The 14,847-nt window shown below is 44.5% G+C and overlaps 1 long non-coding RNA gene across 5 annotated transcripts in view; it reads right to left on the minus strand.

Annotated features, from left to right (window-relative positions):
- Positions 1-979: 979 nt before the first annotated feature.
- Positions 980-14,847, minus strand: part of LOC311513293 — a 41,151-nt gene continuing 27,283 nt past the window's right edge. For all 5 annotated transcript variants that reach the window (XR_014709699.1, XR_014709700.1, XR_014709701.1 and 2 more), the window contains one exon: positions 980-2,523. This is a non-coding gene — a long non-coding RNA (uncharacterized lncRNA). The remainder of the gene's footprint in view (positions 2,524-14,847) is intronic.

A 14,847-nucleotide genomic window follows, 5' to 3' on the forward strand; every position in this document is an offset into this window, starting at 1 on the left:
TGATACAGGAGTCACCTCCTAGCATGCCACGGAGACCCTAGTGGGCATGACTGTGGCACAAGGGTCACACCGTGAGCTGGCGTGGGCTGGAGGGCTAGATAGCAGAAGCTGGAAGGCAGAAGCCTTGTTCTTTTCTGACTGTAGGTGTTTAGATAGATAGATAGATAGGGCTATGATGGTGGAGTTGAAAAATACCAGCCATTTACTGCTTTACCCCGCTACCCATATAAATACATACTCTGGGCCAGGCCCTCCACTGGTGTAAATCAGCATAATCCCGTTCATATCCATGGTGCTATGATCGTTTATACCAGCTAATGGTCTGACCCGGTGTTCTAATTTGTTACACACAATATAATTATTCATTACAGAAGCCAGACACTGTTTGCAATTTTAAATCCAGGCTACCAACAATAGGGAACTCCTGGGCTTGGTCGGGCTGCTAGTAGGCAGAGGGGGTGGATTTTATGCCCATACAACCTAGGAGAGACAGAGGCACTGTCACAACATGTGAATTCTGTGCCACCAGTGGTGACCTCACAAATTTTGGCAACATGCCATTGCGACGGGTCGGACTCCCCCTTCTGGAGTGCCACCCGAAGTACTGGGACTTCACTGAGCCTTCCCTGCTCAACCTGCCTGGGTTCCCTCTCCCGGCTTCGCTAAATTGGGCTCTCCGGCCTCTTGCAGCACACACACAGGTAGGGCCACTCCTCACTGCAGACACAGATTGAAGTCAGCTCTGTGTGAGAGGACTCCTCCAGCACTCACATGCACACCCCTTTTGGGAGATAAACCCAAAATAATACTGTCTTGCCCTGTACAGAAAAATCTGCACAGCGCAAGCTCATAAAAATCCGCCCTCCTCCTCAATGTGAAGAGAGATGTGCACGACTTCTTGCCCTCTCCAGTTAGACATAGTACAAACTGGGCTATATTATAACCAAGAAATAAGTTTATTAAGGACAAAAGGTGAATTTTAAGTGACTATAAGAGATAACGGACAGAACGGAGCAGATTACAAGCAAATAAAACAAAGTACACAAGCTAAGTTCAATATACTTAAGAAATAGGTCACAAAATGTAATTTCCTTCCCTAAATATTATTTTAGGGAGGTTGCAAAGTTTCTGTGGTTCAGAGTTCCAGTTATATGCCTTTTCAAACTCGACCCCCATCTCGGTCTGGAATCCAACCCCCCATCTTCTCTTCAGGTGCTCTAGCAGTCTTTCTTCATTAGCAGACAGGCCATGGAGAGGAGGGGTCCCATTTGCCTTCCTCCCCACCCTTAAATAGGATTTAAATAAGGCGGGGATCCTTTGTTTTCCAAACTTGACCCCCCCCTCCCCTTCCAGTGGAAAGTTACAAGCAATCCCAGGTAATATTTAGTATCAGGTGACAAGACTACCTGACCTAATAGTGTCACAGTTAGGTCCCTGACATGGTCCTGTTGTTCCTTCCTGATGGCCCATCAAATCTGATGGCCTGTCATCTGGTGGGTGTCTTCCCAGTACATACCCAGTGTAATAGTTACATAGTCCATATTTCTAACTTCAGATACAAAAATGATACAGGCATACAAATTGGATAATCACATTCAGTAAATCATAACCTTTCCAGTGATACCTTACAGGACCCATCTTGCATAAAGTACATCTCAGTTATGTCATATTCATAAGCATATTTTCATAAGAAATATGGAATGGAATGTCACAGCTATCATCAGCATGACCTTAACCCCAAAACAGCATGGTCTGGTGGGGAAAGCAGGGGATAGGGACTCAGCATTTCTGAGTTCTATTTCCCACTTGGCCATTGGGTGATCCCAGTCAAATCAGATCACCTCTCTGAGCCTCAGTTTCCCCATCTGTACAATTTGAGGAGTGATACTTACTTGGGTTGTATGGGGCTTAATTAATTAATCAGGGTTTGTAAAGCTCTTTGAGATCCTCAAGATGCACGATATGATACTTTGCTGAGCTAACACTATAAGCCTTGCTACTCTCCTTAGGAGCTGATTGAGGATCCCTCCCACACCCAGGCTTGGCTGTTCAGGGATTTATTCCTTGCATCATGTAGGCCCTCCACAGTGAAAGTGATTGGTATGATCTGGTTACCTCCCACTCTGGTTACTTCTGCATCTGGTTTCCTACCATGCAGCAGCAAGAGCAGCAGCACTGGCTCTGGGCAACTCTGGGCAAAGTGGAAATTATGCACCATGAGTCACCCACTCATTGTCTTAGGCAGTGTTGCTGCCCTAAGTGACTGCTTGCTCTGCCAGTGTTGCTCAGCCAGCCCGGCACAGTGGAGACTCTTTGCTCTCCTTCCCCGTTATGTCCAGTTCTTGGTAAGTACATCTTGTTTCCTTCTATGTGTGTAACCTGAACGCTGACGTATTCTGGCAGGACTCTTCTGCTATAACCAGTCTGGCCAGACACAGAGATCACACACGTGATGGATTGAAGCAAGGCTCCTTCCTTCTTGTTCTGCTAAGCTCTTCCTCTCTTGCAAGGATCTGGAGATCTCTGCAATTAAAACAAAGAACTAAACAATGAAAGAAAATACTAACTGAACAAAAAGCCTAGTGTGCTTCTGCCGACTGCTACTCTGGGCCCAACTTCAGAGCTAGTTCTCGGGGAGCAAGGCTCATTCTGCCATCCCTCCATCAAACTCACAGCCTGACTGGCCACTCACATAAAGAGTACATCAGCCAACCAGAGATGAATTCAGAAGGGACTGGACCTGGAGTTATTTCTCCAGTACTTGACAAAGGCTACAGGAAATCATTGGACCAGATCCCAAGCTGTGCTGGAGCAGCAGGAAGCAGCCACATTACAGTGGAGGATTTGGTTCATTGTCTCATAATTCCCTACACTGTGCTACCCTGTGCTGCTTAGGGTTTCCCCTCCCAGTTATACTGCTGGCACCCCATTGGCATTGGTGTTCTTCTTGAATGACAGGGAATAAATCTGTACATAAAACAGAAACTGAACATGGGGAGCCTTCCCACTGAGATCTAGCAAATATCTCCATATCTTCCTCACTCCAGGGGGGATTACAGCTCTGGGAAGTCATCAGAAAGGGGACAGCAGTCAATACCTAGACTCCTTCCCTCTTTTTTCCACAAAGACACACGTACACCCACCCTTTGCCTGAGAAGCAGAATAGGCAGGATGCTGCTGACCCCATAGGGCATCAGCGGATTAGAAGGATGGCCTTTGGGCAAATATAAAATCTGCCAGGAGTGGCTTGAAGCAGAGACACTCAGCACAGTCACTATGGACTCTGTGAAGGGAGTGTGTGGCACAGAGGCACATTGTGGTTCACAACTCTGTGTAGCAACTCCTATCAGGCCTGATACACTTACCACACCTAACACATTGCTGTCATAATATTTATCTGTAAAGAAGGTCATGTGAGATACTAAAGAAAGCTTATACCACAGTAGTCATTATAAGCATTGAGAGATGCACGTTCAGGTGTTATTCAAGAAGTTGTATGTATGGACTAAAAATATGCTGAAATGATGTAATCAGGCAAGGCTAATAAACAAGTTTATCCCAGGCAAAGGAATGTTGGTTTACCTGTCTGCTGAGATCTGTGGTGAAAAAAATCAAGCATTGCAAAATCCATAACTCAATAAGAGCTTCATTTGCATGAACGCCAACAAAAAAAGTCCCCCAGATTGATGGGGGAAAGTCATCAGAGACTAAAACCACAAGGGGATTGTCGTCTCTGGGGTCAAAACAATGAATTTTGGGGAGATATAAGGAGAAGCAAAAAGATATTTTGTTATTCACCAATGAGGGAGCAAAAAGGACGGTGCTTTTTGCATCCATGAAAGCTGGATTCTGGCCCCAGGGGAGAGGGGTGATGCTGAGAGGTTACTTTAGGTGGGAAGTTTATCTTAGATCAGATTTTAGCCTGCTAACATTATGTTTAGTCTCTTAGAAGCATGTTATAGTTTTGTTTTATTTGTAACAGTATCTGTTCCCACTGTCTTTACTCAGTGTCACTTAAATCTCCATCTTTGTTAATAAAGTTCTCTTTGTTTTATTATAAGTAGATCTCAGTGCTGTAACGTTAAGCACTCAATTCAATGGAAAAAATGACAAACAGCCTTATATCAGAATCAAGTAGATTTTATAGTGTATGATAACCAGTTTGGGAATTTGAACAAAATATATTCACAGATACTGTGAAGAGTTTGACCAAAAGCAAATTTTTCTTTTAAAGGTAACATACTGAGGTTATGAATAAGATTTTTTAATGCTTGTTTGGAAAGTTTATGCATGTTAATAATCAAAAATTTAAAGTTAAAAAACAAAGAGAACAAAATACTTAAAGCCTCTCCAGGCCCCAATTCATCAAGGTGCTTAAGAACATTCTTCCAAGAGATCATAGAATCATAGGGTTGGAAGGGACCTCAGGAGGTCATCTAGTCCAACCCCCTGCTCAAAGCAGGACCAAACCCCAATTTTTGCCCCAGATCCCTAAATGCCCCCCTCAAGGATTGAACTCTCAACCCTGGGTTTAGTAGGCCAATGCTCAAACCACTGAGCTATCCCTCCATTCTGTTATGTTCCTGGCATATACACAGAGAAGTTAAATAAAACCATTAACACTCTTGCTGGAAGATAGCAATCTCAAACTACTTTATTTCTTAGAATTCAGAATGATATCTTGCAAGACCACAAAAACACAGAGAGACAAGGCAGGCTGCTCCCCCAAAACAGAAAGGCACAACTCACCCCACCTTATTCTAGACTGTCTGTCTGCAAACTGACTGCAAAAGTATCCAGATTACAAGTGTCCCTATAGAGCCCTGTACCCTGAAAGTAGGATCACTAACCCACCCTGAAATTTAACGTGACAGCTTACAATTTTAAACACAGTTTTTTTCAATACACCATATGTTCCTCACTGTAACTAAGTGCTTTGTCCCACTGAAGTTATTGGGACTAGTCATAAGCTCACACTTTGGCAGGTACTTATGTATGTTGCTGAATTGGGACCTTGATCCAGACCCAGTAAATGCTTTTGTATCTAGTGATATTGTCCCCTATATAATTTATTTACAGCCATTAACACAACAACAACAACCCAGCCCTAACTCCTCTTTGTGCAAGATGAGACCCTCTTCTCTGCTTTCCTCTTGTAGGCAATGTTGCCTGAAGGCACATAGACTTTTCCCACCAGGTACTGAAAAGGCCAGACTCCCTGACTTGCATACACTTTTGCTGTGGTTAACCCACAACTTGAGAGCTCGTAAAACATCTGCTTACATTTGCAGAGCAATATTAACTTTGTCAGACCATGGCAAATCTACTTAATGTTAATGGACGTGTGTATAATACACAAGCCAAAATACACTTAGAATGGGACATGTTGGAAAATAAACAACGATTAACTAATGAAATTTAAAGGAAGTTAGTCTCTCTCTCTCTTGCGCACGCACTGTCAACATTCAATAATCCTCCTCCCATACCCTCCTTGCAAATCTGCTGCTCACAGTTATGGCCTCAGACTGATGTGCTAGAACTTTGCCTCAGAAAAATGCACCTTTTAAATGCATTGAGATAATATGGAAAGGAGCACAGTATAAAAACCAATGCCCTGTCTGCATTCATGATATCGGCAATATTGGTGTAATGCTAATGTACTAGATCTGGTCAAATAATATTAATTATTTTTGCATGATTTTTATGCAGGGGAGGAAAAAATTGGTTTGAAGGCCAAGCCCACCAAAATGCTTGCGGAGTGCCTATACCTCAGAACCTGCAGAACACAAGTGGGTGTGTGTGAAAGAGAGAGTCGAAAGGCTTGATTCTCATTTACATCACTCCAGCAGTGTAAAGCATTCTTAAGATGGTTTAAGGCTCCTTTACACTGCCAGAATGATTGCGGGGGGGGGGGGGGGAGGGCCTTCTGTGTAGGAGACTTAGGCTCAAATCATGCAAAGGTTTTACGCACACAAGTAGTCCCATTGAAGTCCTTTTGTGCAAAGTTATTCACTTGCTTACGTCTTTGCAAGACATGTGAAAGGATGAACTGACTCAGATGCAAGCATGCCAGAAACAATTTTAACCAGGAAATACCCCTCTATGATATATATATATATATATATATATATATATATATATATATATATATGGCCTCCATTTCCATAGTACTGCAGCATCTCACAATCTTTAATGTATTCATCTTCAAGCTGTGAGGTAGGGAAATGCTATCTCCCCCATTTAATAGATGGAGAACTGAGGCACAGAGACACTAAGGCCCAAAATCCTCAAAGGTATTTAGGCACCTTAATCCAGTTGATTTCTAGTGACTTGCCCAAGGTCACAGGAAAAGTCTGTGGCAGAGTAGGGAACTGAGCCTTGGTCTCCCAAGGTCCAGAGTTGTGCCCTAACACTGGACCATCTTTCCTCCCACAAAACCCCTCCTCTTCTCTGTTCTTTCACCTCTTCCTGAAAGGTTGTGTATGTCAGCTTCCCAGAACATTAAAACTCACTCCCGTTCTTACTCAGAAGCGTTCACTGGAAAAGTTGCCTGGTGTCTAGAAAGTTTTGGGTTTTTTTTAAATCCCTTTTAAAGTGAGTATAACATTCAATTCCCCTAAATTCATTACATCCTCTCCACCTCCGTAGATATATTTGTTAGAAATTAAACCCAACTGGCCTATTTCCACCTCTACACCTTCCATTAATATATTTTTGTAATGGATAAAGCGTGAAAAAACAAATGCTTGGAGATGAGCAGAGTGCCCTATAATTGAGTGGAATAATATCTCCAAGGGGCTTTTCCAATGAGGCACAGATTTCTTCTGATGTACATTTTTAGAGTCCAAGTAGATATAATGAAGTCCAGAACATTTCAGGTTTTCCCCTTAATATATCTATCATGTCCAGGTCCATTATTGACATGTTGACTTTCTTGTTTCTGATTTAAACTGCCAGACTCGGTAAAATTGCCCTGACAGCTTTAGCGTTTGTGGCAGAACACGGACATGATGTTACTTACAGCTAATTAAAGATGAGAGCATAATAAACAATCTTGGGAGCCTAGCAACCTAATTTCCTCTGGTGTTGAGTTTGCTGGATCTTGACCTGAGCACTCCGAAGCTCCAGTGAGCTCTAAGACTAACATACAGGTTCCAAGGAGTCTGCAGCTATTTAATGTGTGGGGCCTAATGTCCCGACTGGAAAGACCCAGGGAACATGAGAATCATGCAGGTTGTTATTGCTCGTGGGGTTTGGCAGCTGGCAGGCAGGAATTAAATAAAAATATGTGAAACTAGGAAAGTGGATTTCTCGTGCTATTTTGATGAGGAAAAGGAATTATTTAGAGGGAGCCATGGGGTTAGAGCTAATGAGTAATGGGATGAAAATGAGCAAAGGAAAATTTAAACTGATTACCAGGAAATACTTCCTACTGGTGAGCTCGGTTAGACGGCAGAACTGCCTCTCAAGGGAAGTGGTGGAAACCCCATTGCCTGAGTCATTTTAAAACAGGCTGGAATGGTGATGACACTAGTTATAAGCAGAGTAAGCAATTGCTTGGGACCCCAAGCAGCTCAAGGGCCCCCCAATTTAGTATTAGCCTCAAAATACGGTTCATCTTATTTAACAGAGACTTTTTAATAAGTGTATCCATATGTGTTGTGTTGGTATTTTTTTTAGTTTGTGAAAATAATGCAATTAGAATTTTTAGGGGGTGGATTAGGGTAAGAGGGCCCCCCCAAATATGGCTGCTTGGAGTCCACGGTGGGGTCACTCCACCTCTTGGCTGGACAAAGCACTGGAGAATCTAGTGCAGGGAACAAACACGCATTACTGTGGGTGGGAGAATGAGTGTGGACAAGGTGACCTAATAGAAATAGATCTTCTATAGTCAGTCTTCATAAATTTTGGAAAGTTTTTGACTGCATCTGCTCACTTTTCCTTTGCCTCCCCCTTTCATTTCAACACCCAGCTTTTATGCAGCTCTGTGCAAAACATCTATCACTTGTCTGAGAAACTACACGCTCAAACACTGGAGGGTTTTTTCCCCCAGTAGAGCTCCCGAGCCCACCCTTGTGCACAATATCACCACTTCCTCAGATGAGCATGGTTTGGGTTTCATAATACAACAGAAGTTGACAAAGACATCTCAGATTCTCAGCCAGAGAACTCAGCGTTTCTTGTCAGCGATGAACCAAAGCTCACCACCCAGTTTTGTGGAATAAATTGAGATTTGAGGTGAAGTAAATGCAAAATAAAATGCAAAGTAAATGCTGCTTGCACAAGTGACTAACATGCTTTTTATTTGCCAATATCTCAAGCACTGTGGGGCCTGATCTTCCTTACTGCCTTGTATCACATATCCTCATTCACCCCTGTGCAAAGGAGGTGGAAAATGCTACCAAGCCAACTGGCTGCACATTGCCCGGACCTAAACAGCTACACAGGCTGTAAGGTAGTGGTGAATCAGGCCTTTTGGTCATTTTCTCCACCCTCCTATGTCTTCAGTAGAATTGCTCCTGATTTACATCCCATTAAGGGCTTGCCTGCCAGCAGAGTAACACTACTTTGTCTAGTCCATCCCCTGCACTGCGGCTGGATAGTGTTGTTAGGTCTCTTCCAGCCCTACAGTTCTATGCGTCTATGGTTTAATTTAAGGGTGATCTTAAATTGATTTAGTTAATCAGCACAAAATGCTGTGCAAGCAATCGTCTTTCATTTTAAGCTAGGCTCATTTAACTGTATATTAAATTGATTGGGAATGGACTGGTGCCGAACTGAAATAACCCACTCTGAACCTGGGATAAGTTTGTCCACACACGGGTTTGTGACCGTTTCATTATATTTGTTTGAAAAGTGATTGTAGTTAAACCAAGGCAACTCCTGCGTGTTGACAAGGTCTCAGGGAGAGAAGTTTCAGGACTTGCAAATATTTTCACAAAAGAGTCAAAGCCAGAGTGGAGTGTTCTGCTCTGCTCTCAGTCGCATTGGTGCACATATGGAATCCATGAACTGTTCCTATCAGAGTCCATGGAGTGGCTCTACACTTACACCCATGTAACAGAGCAGGATTTCACCCTCACAGAGGATCCAAACAGCCCTGAATTCCAGAACCAGTTCTGGTGCTGAATTTTGCAGCTCAGCACCAGCTCCGTTCCCTACCCCACCTATCTCCTCCCAAGACGTGGGTTGGTGTGCCAAGCGCATTCCTACTCCGATGTCTGGACTGGCAGGTCAGCAGCAGTTTAGGAGAACTCAATTTCCTGGTGTGACATTTTTGGATTGTGATTGTTCCAGGTGTGAGCCTGCTTTACTTGGAGGAACCAACAGCGTGGGTTGCAAAAAAAGCAAATAACCCCAGCCGCACCCCCAACTAATATTTGCTAGTGATGAGCCTACACGCAGCACTGCAGTTGGGCTTCTGGGCAGAGCCCTGTGTGGGAAGAAAATGGCTGATAATTATCGACCAAGCAAGATTAAAAACTGGGGAGGTTAATACGTTCCGAGGAAGAACATCTCGCTGGGACTCTCGTAAAGTGTGATGACATCACACCCCAAGTGGTAACACGCTTGCTTGTTACTTCATCGCTGGAGGATTTTAATAACATGGAGCTGGACGTCCTGCAGCCTTCTGAAGGGTGCAGGCATGAGTGGGGGATGGGAGTTTAATTATGTGAGAAACTTGGCTTTAAGCAGCCGCTCTCTGCTGATGAAAACGATTCTGGGAAGCCTTTTGAAGAGGCACCAGCAGGGCCTGGAAAGGAAAGGTGCCGTGGAAATAATTCTTCTCTCCTGCCGGAGAACAATTGTGGTTCAAAAGTCACCTCCAGCATGGGTAGGCCTGTGAGTCTGAGCTGTGACCAGAGGCAAGGCTGAGATGCGGCCACAACTGCCCGTAGTATTCCATTCCTTTAAAGTCCACTGAGAAATCCATTCCCCAGCTTAGTCCGATCTGTATCTCCCAGTCTCCTTAACGCTGCAAACAGTTTGACTTCATTTGCTTCGGCTGACTGAGAGAAGTGGCACATCCCTTTTTTCGAGGGCAGAGAGGGAGGGAATGGATGACAGATAAGGTAAAAAAGAGCCCAAATTTCCTGATGCCCCGTCCTGTGCCTCCTGATCTGCACAAGGACTAAAAGGACCTCAGCCACCAGCACTGTTAATAGGGGAACTATGCTAAATTCGCGCAGGGTGGGGAGAGGGAGAGGAAACAAAAACCAACCCTTGGATTAAGGACTCCTGAAAAAAAATCAACATTTCCCCCCCTTTGTCTCTGCTGAGTTTGTTTTCGATTCCTGATTGTTCAGACTCTTTGTTACTTTCAGACTCTTGTTCACTTCCAGCTGGGTTGTGCGTGTACTTCAGGGATGACCCCCAGTCATTAATCAAGCTGCCTGAGCCAGGGTCTTTTCACAGCCAGAGCCTGATTATTGGGTCTTGGGAGCCACGTAATAAAATGACAAGGAGGAGCGAGTCTATTTCCTACCACTGAACTGCTGACATTAATTCACAGTTGGTGGGGGAGAAGAGAGAGTGTGGGGGGTGGGTAAACATGAAGGGGTTTATGACTGTGCATCTTTATCTCAATTAACGTGTGTGTGTGTGTGTGTGTGTGTACAAATGCATGAGTATGTCTGCCTGTGTGCATGTGCGAGTGGGTATAGGCTAGCTAATTATATATCTGTGGAGCCAAGTGCAATTGTTTGGATACAATAACCATAAAGAACTAGACAGACCTGGGCCAAACCCAGGATCCTACTCCCCTTGAACATTGTACATTTCAGATTCAGATGTCTCAGAAGGCCCCGTGTATGGCCTGATTCTCAGAGCTGCTCAGCACTCAGAAGTGCCAACCAAGTCAATATCTAGAAGCGCTTAGCAACTTTGAAAATCAGGCCAATGTCTGAACCATAACCTTAGCTCAGATCACCCCATAGACACTAGAATACTCCAAATCCAGATCCAGCTCTGAATTCTGCAGCTGTAGCAGTCCTGTTCCAGTGCATTGGTCTATAATGGGAGTTTGCATTTCAAGAGGAGCTCTGGCTGTGGAATGCCCTGATGCCAAATATTGGTCATGCTTCCAGGAATGCTATAGCATAGCATTGAGAAAAAACAAGGTCAATGTTGTAGATATTTATAATCAGGGTCCTGGAGGCCTGGTGTCTTGGCTGGGTGGAAAAACTGTGTGATCCCACCCTGACATTCCCATCTCAGAAGAACAAGCTGGATGGCACACACAACTGGTAACAATTTTCTAAAATTGGAGAATTTTGTTCTTTTCTTTTCCTCCATTAATGGCTTCTTGATGCTGCCTCTGGCCATCTCACTAATCAGTTTACCTCATATGGGAGCTATCAGCACAGAGGGCCAACATGGGGATATGGAAAACCTTTGCATTGCCTCATGATTCCAAAGGGACCTTTGATACTTCCCTGAACGTTTAACTGTGGAAGGAGAAGTGCAGAAGTGGGAGTCGCAGGCTATATCTGCAAAGCTGCCTCATTGTTGTCCTTCTAATCCCTCTTTAAAACTCTCCTCTGCCATGATGTCCACTCAAAAATAAATGATTGAGGATTTGGTTTGCTGTGATCACATCTTTTCCCCTACTGCGCAGTATTGTTTCATAGTGCTTCCCACCTTTCTAGAGCTGTGTGCAGAAAGGCAACTAATCCCCTTTTCCAATGACTTTGATATTTCAAAATGTGGTTTTCTTCTGATTTTTTTAATCCTCTTCAACAGGGAATGGAGCCCCACTCTGCCTAGTGGCCTTTTGACGTTGGAACCCTGGGCTGCCAAGGAGCCCTGAATCTGTTCCTTGGTGGGCTGAAGGGGAGCCAGGAGCCTGCAAGTGGAGCTGAGAGCCTTGGAGCAGTGTCTTGGAGCTTCCAGGCTCTTGGCTTCCCACCAGTCTCCGAGGATGCTGAGAAGCCGGGGTGCTGGGGAAGCTGGAGCTGGCAGAAAAGCAGGCAGGTTTCCATTAGAAATCCACCTGAATCTGTTGTGACTTTGCGGAACCATCTCCACAAGACATTTTGATTGTGATAAATCAGTGTTCTCTGCCAGAAACACATTGCACCAGAGAACCTCTAAGCAGAACTACTAATTTCTCTTTAAGAGAAAAGAGAAAGAGAAAGTGTGCATGGAAGATCAATTCACTGGGCTTGATTCTGCCCTGCCGTGATCCTTATGGCATAATTTACACACATGCAAAGTAAGTGCAACAACATTAGCAAATATGAGTGTGCCACTCAGAGTGGTGGCAGCATTTTATACCCATTTAGGGGATGTTTATGCTGCAGCTCCGAGTTTGCCTCCCAGCCCAGGTAGGCAGACTTGTGGTAGCAGGCTAGCATGCTAAAGATAGTGGTATGGATCTTGTGGCTTGGGCCTCACGCTCACCTGACCCCTAGGCATGAGACTCTGAGCCACAATGTCCATACTACTAGTTTTGGTGAGCTTATCAGCTGCAGTTTAGACATAGCCTTCCACTCTCTTTTGCCCAAATGCAAAGGATTATACAAGGTGGAGAATCAGGCCCAAATACTTCCCTGAAATGCACCACTGATAATTAGAAGCATTTGTCTAATGCACCTTGTACTTCCCATGCAGCGTGAGCTTCTGGTTTATGCAGAACCAAGGGCGCAAACAGAATTCTCCGAAGCGAGGAGGGCCAGGTCCCCTGCCATGTCCTTGCTGAGGTAGCATCTCTCTTTAAGAGCAGGCCCAGAAGTGGAAGATGATGTGATGGCAGCCTAGGGTTCTGGGAAGCAGGAAGCCAGGCCAAAGGGGTCCCGATGATGGAGCCCCAGGAAAAGCTGCTGCCCCCACTGTAGGCCCCTCTTCCTCTTCTTCCCACCAGAGAGGCCATGAATTCTGCTCCTCCCCGCCCCTAATCACCACCAATGTGCTCCTGTGCAGAACGTGAACGCGATTAATTCCTCCATTTGCCAACCAGCCAAACCTACAAGAAATCACCTGGTAGGCTGATAACAGGCACTGTGGAAGTCTCCCCTCCCCATGCTAGCCCTGCTCTTCCCTTTTCTATCACAAGGGAAGAAAACAAGGAAAGGGAAGGGGAAAAGCCCATTTGAACAAAGTCAGTCCAAAACAACAGGCCAGATCCTCACTCGTGTAAATTGGTATAGCCTCATTGGCTTCCCCGGAGCTCTTTCGATTCACAACCACTGAGCATTTGGCTCTTTCATCCCATGCAAGAAAAGGAGTGCAGAATTTAGCCCTAAGTCTTGTAAAGAAATACACTGATTGCCGGCGGCACCTGCAACTCCTAACAGCCAGTGCAGCTAACACTGGCTGGCACAGAGAGCAGCCCATGAATCAAGGTGTGTGAAGGGAACAGTATCATTAGTCCTCATGTGTGCATCTGAGCAAGAAGTGCCTGATTACAAAAAAAGAGAGAGGCCCATTTGCTGTTGCGACTATGTCATACCTTTAACAAAAAGTCACTTTGAGGTCACTGTTTTTGTCCAGTATTTCAATACATTAAATGCAATTACTTCATTGTTGATTTACCTGTCATTAGAGGCATGTGTTTGAACATGATTTATTGAGTGAGTTTTGTGCCAGTTGACTTGCAATAGATTGCACAATATTCAAAAAGCCTCATTTGCTTGGCATTACATTAGAAGCAGGGTGATTGCAACACAAAGCAATGTAAATGAGTTCTGAGAGGCTCCATCATTCATGTTGTCATGTACTGAATCCTATTATTATTTATTACCATAATTGTACTGTGTTTCCTGGGGCGATAAATTAGGACTGATGGGTCCTGCTGACAGCCAAGGACTGGACTCGCTTTATATAATTTAATAGGGATTCTGTTGGGTCTCAGCTTGGAGGAGACTTGGGGAAAAATTTAGGAATGGAACAAAGTCTTTTCTCTGAAAAAAAATTCTTTTTTTTTTTTTAAAAAGGTAAAGTTCTCCCCACACCTGACAGCAATTTAGGTCTTGATAAAAACTGAAAAGGAAACACGAAAGCTCTGTCTTTCATAATAGGATTGTTAAAACAAATCACTGCCCTGTGTCATAGTCTGTTTTATGCTTCTTGCTGACAGGCAGTCTCAGGGTGGGTGGGAACAGAGAGAATGGATGGCTTAAAGGATTATGATGGCTCCTTATTTGCCAGTTCCAATCCAGCTCAGGCCAGGAGTAACTACAAGTTGTTACTAGCAACTGGCCCCGTCAAAGGAGTCCGGTTTGGGAAGGGGGTTCCTCTCATCCCAGCTATTGTGCCTAGGTGTAAATGTCACCATAAATGGCCTTGTTAAAAGTCTCCCTTAATGGAACTGGGAATGACTGGACCTTAGTGACTGAATTCCCTTCTCACTTGGGGCCTGCTCCAAATTCCATGGATGTTTTTCCATTGCCTCTGGGTCAGGCCCCTGAAGCTGTTCTCCCTCCATGTTAGTGGGACAATGTGGACTGCTCTCTGTAGTGGACAGAGAAGGCCTCGTGGCTGCAACCCTTTCACCTTTTAAAGTGTCTTTTGGTCCTGCGGAGCTCAGTGTCAGTGCAAAATGGCAGTGGGAGCTTTTGACGCTGTTTATCCTTTGGGATGCATCACACACTGGGCTCCAGGCATTTTCTAGTCTTATAGCAGTTAGCAGAACTCTCTCCTTATCAGAAGGAGACGGCTGGCAGCATCCTTGGTTCTCTGCAAACCAGAGCCTTTCAGTTAGCAAGGAGGCTGCAGATCTTTTTGATTGTTGTTGATGTTTGTTTTGTAACAAACCAGTGGCGTTTGTGCCCTGTGAAGCACAGACTGAGAACAAAGGCAGGGGGACATTTTAGCAAATCCCAGACCCTGGGGGAAGCCTTAAAAATG

The sequence above is a fragment of the Lepidochelys olivacea genome, assembly GCF_965140295.1.
Source record: "Lepidochelys olivacea isolate rLepOli2 genome assembly, chromosome: 26".
Lineage (NCBI taxonomy): Eukaryota > Metazoa > Chordata > Testudines > Cheloniidae > Lepidochelys > Lepidochelys olivacea.